We start from the raw sequence: 8366 nt of genomic DNA on the forward strand, positions 1-8366 counted from the left end.
GCTTGTTTTTCCACAACACCCTGAATTTAATTCTAGGAAAAATAAATGACCAGTTTTTGTTTTAATACATCTGTGCTTTGTCTTTCTTCTCAAACTGCTTTTACTGGGTGGATAAAACACAGTTGGGTGGTGGAGTTCATGACATCAAAGACACCTGCTACTCAAAAAGAGGGGAAGAGGCTGGGCGTCCATTAAAACACACAGTTGGCAGGTGTGACTGTAAGCCTTATTGACAAAGCGCACTTAAGATTACTCCCACACAAATGGAACTCATTTTAAAGTAACAGCCTGCAACCACTGTAGTAATTCCCTTCATACTTTTAAACACTTCAATCATAACATTTCTTAATCTCATTTTGCTAAAAGTGAAAAGATTTGGCTCCTTCAGTCTCTACTCACAGCTCATACCTCTCAGTCCTGGAATCATCCTAGTCACTCTTCTCTGGACTCTCTCTAGTGCTTCTTAACATCAGGAAAGCCAAGAAACTGCTTATTGACTTTTGCCACACCAAAGAGTCTCTATGTCCAGTCACTATTCAAGGAGTGGAAGTGGAAGTGATCCACTCCTATAAGAACTTGGGGGGTCCACATCAATGGCTGGACTCAAAACACAGAGGAAATATAGAAGAAAAAATAGAGAATACTTTTCTTTCAGGTGACTCTGCTCCTTAAATGTGGGTACTAACATCCTTTACATCTCCTAGTGGATGGCCAGTGTGATTTTCTGCAGTGTGATGTTGTGGGATGGGTAGCATCACTTCAAGAGAGGCCTACCGAATCAACAAGTTATTTGAAAGGGCAGGCTCATTTATGGGATGCACTCTAAACACCTGAGGTAGTAGCAAAGGAGAGAATTAAAACAATACCGAGCACCATTATGAACAATGCTGCACATCCTCTTCATGACACACTAGCACTGAAGGCTTTCAGCCAATGAATTATTCAGCAGAAGTGTGCCAGGAAGCACTATGGGGGTCTCCCATATACCAACAGCAATATATCTGCATAATGCTTCACTGGAACTGCCAAGTCAGATGTTTTTCTTTCTTTTTATCTTTACTCTCTTTTCAGTCATTCCGGTGTGTGTTCAAACCATATTGTGTATATATATCTATATATATATATAGATATATATACAGTATCTCACAAAAGTGAGTATACCCCTAAGTGAAAAATGTCCAAATTGTGCCCAAAGTATCAATATTTTGTGTGGCCACCATTATTTTCCAGCACTTCCTTAACTCTCTTGGGCATGGAGTTCACTAGAGCTTCACATGTTGCCACTGGAATCCTCTTCCACTCCTCCATGACGACATCACAGAGCTGGTGGATGTTAGAGACCTTGCGCTCCTCCACCTTCCGTTTGAGGATGCCCCACAGATGCTCAATAGGGTTTAGGTCTGGAGACATGCTTGGCCAGTCCATCACCTTTACCCTCAGTTTCTTTAGCAAGGCAGTGGTCATCTTGGAGGTGTGTTTGGGGTTGTTATCATGTTGGAATACTGCCCTGTGGCCCAGTTTCCGAAGGGAGGGGATCATGCTCTGCTTCAGTATGTCACAGTACATGTTGGCATTCATGGTTCCCTCAATGAACTGTAGCTCCCCAGTGCCGGCAGCACTCATGCAGCCCCAAACCATGACACTCCCACCACCATGCTTGACTGTGGGCAAGACACACTTGTCTTTGTACTCCTCACCTGGTTGCCGCCACACGTGCTTGACAACATCTGAACCAAATAAGTTTATCTTGGAATCATCAAACCACAGGACATGGTTCCAGTAATCCATGTCCTTAGTCTCCTTGTCTTCAGCAAACTGTTTGCGGGCTTTCTTGTGCATCATTTAGAAGAGGCTTCCTTCTGGGACGACAGCCATGCAGACCAATTTGATGCAGTGTGCGGCATATGGTCTGAGCACTGACAGGCTGACCCCCCACCCCTTCAACCTCTGCAGCAATGCTGGCAGCACTCATATGTCTTTTTTCAAGAGACAACCTCTGGATATGATGCTGAGCACGTGCACTCAACTTCTTTGGTCTACCATGGTGAGGCCTGTTCTGAGTGGAACCTGTCCAGTTAAACCGCTGTATGGTCTTGGCCACCGTGCTGCAGCTCAGTTTCAGAGTGTCGGCAATCTTCTTATAGCCGAGGCCATCTTTAAGTAGAGCAACAATTCTTTTTTTCAGATCCTCAGAGAGTACTTTGCCATGAGGTGTCATGTTGAACTTCCAGTGACCAGTATGAGAGAGTGTGAGAGCGATAAAATAAAATTAACACACCTGCTCCCCATTCACACCTGAGAACTTGTAACACTAACGAGTCACATGACACCGGGGAGGGAAAATGGCTTGGGCACAGTTGGAAACTGGGCACAGTTTGGACATTTTTCACTTAGGGGTGTACTCACTTTTGATGACAGCGGTTTAGACATTAATGGCTGTGTGTTGAGTTATTTTGAGGGGACAGCAAATTTACACTGTTATACCAGCTGTACACTGAATACTTTACATTGTATCAAAGTGTCATATCTTCAGTGTTGTCCCATGAAAGATATAATAAAATATTTACAAAAATATGAGGGGTGTACTCACTTTTGTGAGATATATATATATATATATATATATATATATATATTGTCACACACATGCGCATGGGTGGCAGCTAAAAGGCTTGACTAAGGGCAATTCCGAATCAGACTGGGATATGGCAGAGTGCACTGATTCTTTTTCTCGCTTTCCTACAGACCATTCATGGGAAATTCCACCTGGCCCTGTTGATGTCACTTCCGGGTCCGAACCTATAGACGAAGACTTTGCTGGCTCTGGCCCCCTTGATGTCATGTCTGGGCTCGAGCCTATGGCTGAAGACCCGTCCAATCCCGGCCCCTTTGACATCACTTCCTGTCCTGACCTTTAACAGCCTCCATTTTTCCCCTATTCCCTCAGTTCTGTTTTGGATTCCTGTTTGTGAACATCAGTGCTGTCATTTTTTTGCAACTTTGCAGCCAGGAAATTAATATACGGGCGACTGCCCCAAACCTTGCTATGGCTCTGTGTGGAGTTTGTGACTATATATATATATATATATATATATATATATATATATATATATATATATATATATATATATATGTATATATATATGTATATGTATATGTATATGTACACTGTATACCAGGGGTCCTCAATCATGGTCCTGGAGGGCTGCAGTGGCTACAGGTTTTCATTCCAGCCAGTGTTCTAATTAAAACTCGGTCCTTGCTGATAAAGATAGTTGGTGTTTAACTCTATGCCATGTTAGCGCTTTTATTCATCAAAGACAAATTTTAGTTACTTGGTAGATCAGAGGTCCTCAACTACAGTCCTGGAGGTCTGCTATGGCTGCAGGTTTTCACTTTAACCAATTTCTTAATTAGAACCCTTTTATTTACTACTAAAGCAATAGTTTTTTGGGCTTAATTTTAGTTTTCTTGCCTATTACCATTCAGAACCCTTAAATGCCTATTTTAGATTCTAGCAGCTGCATATAAGTTGTAATTGTTGCCTGTTTTCTTAATCAGACATTGGTTAATCATGAGATGCAGATTACCAATAAACCAGCAGCTCCCAGCTAAAGTGTTTAAGATGAAGTATCAGTGCTAAAAAATGATTAGAATTGAATGAGAGGGGAATTGGAAGGACCATTAAGTTTAAATCTATTCTGGTCCACAAAACACACAGCTAATGTTCTCACAGAAGGAAACTTTACAGTGCAATTCAAATTGCTCTTGGATGAATGCAAGCATTAATAAGCCAAACAGTTCAATACCAAGTTTCATTATCAGCATGGACTGCTTTCTAATTAGGAAACTAGTTGGAATAAAAAGCTGTAGCCACTGCGGCCCTCCAGGACTGTGATTGAGGACCCCTGCTGTATAATGTACTGAGTGTGTGTGTATTTATTTATTTAATAAGCGTCTGTAAAAACCATATTTCCTCCTTGGGACAAATTAAGTTCTATCTATCTATCTATCTATCTATCTATCTATCTATCTATCTATCTATCTATCTATCTATCTATCTATCTATCTATCTATCTATCTATCTATCTATCTATCATATACTGCCTTTTGAGTCTGTCTATGTGTCTATCTTTTTACTCCATGTTGAGTGTCATTGAATGTGTGTGAGTGGTCCCTGTTATAAATTGACACCATGTCCCAGGCTGTTTCCTGGTTCTGCCTTGATTGGCTCAGCCTATCTCATGACCCTTTGTCTATTTATGGGGTCTGCAAATGGTATTAGATCATAAAATAAAAGACGGAATGTATTTACCTCACCTGCTTCTACTTTAGGGTTACAGCTCTGGTGCTGCCATCTAGTGGATGAAACTGCAACATGACATTTAGATCTTTATAAAAGGTCCTATTTTAAAACAGTAAAATTATGTGGTACCACAAATCAATTATTTTGAAATTTTCTATTACTTCTCCTGCAATACACCTTTTATAGGCATACAGTTTCATCATTGTATTTGTTTTGTAAAGTGCCTCATAATAATATTTGATGTGAAAAAGTGTAGCAGAGTGGTTAAGGCTTTGGGCTTCAAACCCTGGTTGTTTTTCTTGATTATTGTTTTCTTTCCGATGTCTGATCCAAGGTGACTTGAGATGCGGTTGATTATGTTTTGTTTTTCCTATTGGAGCACAGGCAGGTAAGTGACCTGCTCACAATCATACAGTGTCAGTAGTGGGATTTAAATCCACACAGATACAGGGCTTGAAATCCAAAGCTTTAACCACTATGCTACACTGCTCGCCAAGTAGTGCGTTCAGATCCCATCACTGACACAGCACTAAAACAGTGCTGGCTAGAATGCCTTCTATGTTGAACTTAAATGTTATTGTGTTTTGCATGTTTTTTTTTTTTTGGCACTTTATCTCTAGCTGTTTCCCGCCATTCAACCATTTAATACAAAATGAGTTGTTCTCATCTTTTTTCTTTTTTATATTTACATTTATTTGCTTAGCTGAGGCTTTTATCCAAAGTGATTTACAAAACAGGTCAACATAATCAAGTACACATCAGTCTGGGGGACTGTTTAGGAACAGGCCTTACAGGACAAGGTGGCAAAATTGAAGAGCTTACAATCAAATACAAGTGGGTTACAATTCCTAGGTTACCAGACCTAACAGATAATTTCAATTACACAGAAATTCACCGAACAAGGGGGGGTCTTCAAATGCTTCTTAAACACATTGCACTGTGCATTCCCCTGTGATGTTTGAATGAAAGCAGATACATCAACTTTCCACAAAAGCCATTGTGTCGAATCCTCTAAGATGAAACCTAAAAAACAATAAGGAATGACTTAAGGACATTTATGTTAGACAGAATGCTCAGTGGGGGCTGGCTGGTCTTTTGGCCATGATCCCCTGCAGGTTTTGTTTTAATCCGCGGCTAATCTGGAGTTTTACATTTTTTTCTGTCCTCCATAGCCATCTGACCTTATCATCAGACTCATGTTTAGAAACTTTAAAATTGATTCTATACATAAGGACTCTACTTTTCTATTAATTATATATGCATTTTATGTGTGTATTATTTATTATTATTATTAATTATTTATTCATTATTATTATCTAATTTTCATTTGTTTTTCTTTGCTTGTAACTATTTATTTGACATCTTGTTCAGCACTTTGAGCACATCCTGTACTGTATATGAAAATGTGCTATAGAAATAATTGTTGTTGTTGTTGTTCTTGGGGTAGCTAGCAGTTTGGATGGAGGCAGGCAGCTTGTTCCACCATCTAGGAGCTACACATGAAAACAGTCCAGACTCAGATTTGATACCATGCAGACGTGGTGTAACCAGATGCTATCCATCAGCAGATGAGGGAGCATAGGACCTCCCAATTGTCTCCCTATATAGGTGCTGATCCATTGATTACTCTGTAGGCAAGCGTCAAGGATTTGAACTTAATACATGCCTCTAGCAGGGAAACAATGTCGTGATCTGAAGAGAGGAGTGACCTGAGTCCACCTCGGCTGGTTGAACACCAAATGTGCAGCTGCATTTTGAATTGTCTTCAGCAGTTTGGTGACACATCCCGGTACTTCTGCCACTGGTAAGCTGCGGAAGTCCAGGCCTGACAAGACCAAAGCCTGGACCAGGAGCTGTGCTGCACTTCATATGTTCTACTTTCTTTTTTGTGGTAATGGGCTGAACCTAATCGATTTAACCTCCAAGAACATTTTGTAGCACTTCTCAGGGGATTTCCTATGTTGGATCATCTGAGAGAAATAAACTTCATCACATCCTTAGGTACCCAGTCGGAAGCCACGCTAGATCTCCAGACAACTTCTGTTAGTCCCGCTTGATCCAGTGAAGCACACTCTGCACCACACTGGCATTCAGTCCAGAATGGGCTCCAAATTTTGCATCAGTGGCTGGGATGTGGTTTCCATAGAAACCCCAATAAGATGAATGAATGCGCTCTGCAAGAGTATACACATAATCATCATCCTGAATGTGCATGTCTCCATTATGAGTCATTATTTTTTATGTTCAAGAAGTTTTGAAAATGGCACGGTGGCGCAGTGGGTAGCGCTGCCTCGCAGTAAGGAGACCTGTGTTCGCTTCCCGGGTCCTCCCTGCGTGGAGTTTGCATGTTCTCCCCGTGTCTGTGTGGGTTTCCTCTGGGTGCTTTGGTTTCCTCCCACAGTCCAAAGACATGCAGGTTAGGTGCATTGGCGATCCTAACAAAAATTGTCCCTAGTGTGTGCTTGGTGTGTGGGTGTGTGTGTGCCCTGCAGTGGGCTGGCGCCATGCCCAGGATTTGTTCCTGCTGTGTCCCTGTGCTGGGAGTGATTGGCTCCAGCAGACCCTTGTGGGTTAGAATATAGCAGGTTGGAAAATGACTGACTGACTGATTGACTGTGTTGAGTAATGTTTCTACCCTAATTTTAGTCAAAGTTTGAGCTAGTTCATTCAATACTGAAACTGATGATGCATTTGGTATGGTTTGGATTCCAGTTCCCAGCTTCAAAATTGTTTGTCTAGAGCTGTCATGATTTTCTCCATGCTGATGTGGGTCTTCTCCCACAGCCCACCATCAGGGTGTCACTTTGGCTGGTAGATATAAATTAATGGGCTGTTGATGCGTGCCCAATGATCCAAGTATATATCTCTGCAGCCAGGAGCCGAATGTTGAGTAGGAGGGGAAGGATCAAGTGGGATAGTACATACTTGACAGGTGGGATGAAGTTTTCAAACTTCAAAATAAAAGTTTGTCATGAATACTCTGAGGTTTTCACAGCTTATGCTATATATACAGTAATAGGGAAAATATACAATTTAAACAGAATATACAGGATACACAGCAAGAAGAGTTAAACCATGTTGCCAAAACACAGACCTAGACCAAGAACGGCCAGCCCAAGATCCACACCAAGATCTTTAATTCCAATTTGGATATTTCCAATTAAATTGGACAATTAAGTTAAGCCTAGCAGATTGGATTGAGAGGTGCAAGTTAGTGCAAACCTTATCTTGTGAAAGCATAAATCCCTTCTCTCTGGTTTGGGAACTGCAGTGTCTCTGACCGCAAGGGAACTGCAGTGTCTCTGACAGCAAGGTCCTACAACAGATACAAAGGAATTGTCCTACAACAGATACAAAGGAATTGTCTTACTTCCATCTGGCAGAAGGCATTATAGCATTCAGACCTCTTCTGCCAGGTTCTGAAACAGCTTCTACCCCTTGGCTGTCTGGAATCTGAACTCTTTGCTGTCCACCTCCCTTAAGATCTGCTTCTAATAGTTCATCTGAATGATTTGCCATTTGTTGTTATCATTAAACTATAGCTAATTATCTCAAATTATTCGATCTATTCATTATTTATTCAGATAATCAATAAGTGTAGTATAGTGGGGCGGCACGGTGGCGCAGTGGTAGCGCTGCTGCCTCGCAGTTAGCAGACCCGGGCTCACTTCCCGGGTCGTCCATGCGTGGAGTTTGCATGTTCTCCCCGTGTCTGCGTGGGTTTCCTCCGGGCACTCCGGTTTCCTCCCGCAGTCCAAAGACATGAAGGTTAGGTGGATTGGCGATTCAAGTGTGTGCTTGGTGTGTGGGTGTGTTTGTGTGTGTCCTGCGGTGGGTTGGCACCCTGCCCGGGATTGGTTCCTGCCTTGTGCCCTGTGTTGGCTGAGATTGGCTCCAGCAGACCCCTGTGTCCCTGTGTTCGGATTCAGCGGGTTGGAAAATGGATGGATGGATGGATTAATAAAGTATCTATCTATCTATCAATCTAGTGTGGTATAACTTTAGTATAGTACAGTTTCTTACTTGCCCTGCTGTTATCTTGTTTATCTATGTTATACTGCAT

Source organism: Erpetoichthys calabaricus, chromosome 15 (assembly GCF_900747795.2).
Source record: "Erpetoichthys calabaricus chromosome 15, fErpCal1.3, whole genome shotgun sequence".
Lineage (NCBI taxonomy): Eukaryota > Metazoa > Chordata > Cladistia > Polypteriformes > Polypteridae > Erpetoichthys > Erpetoichthys calabaricus.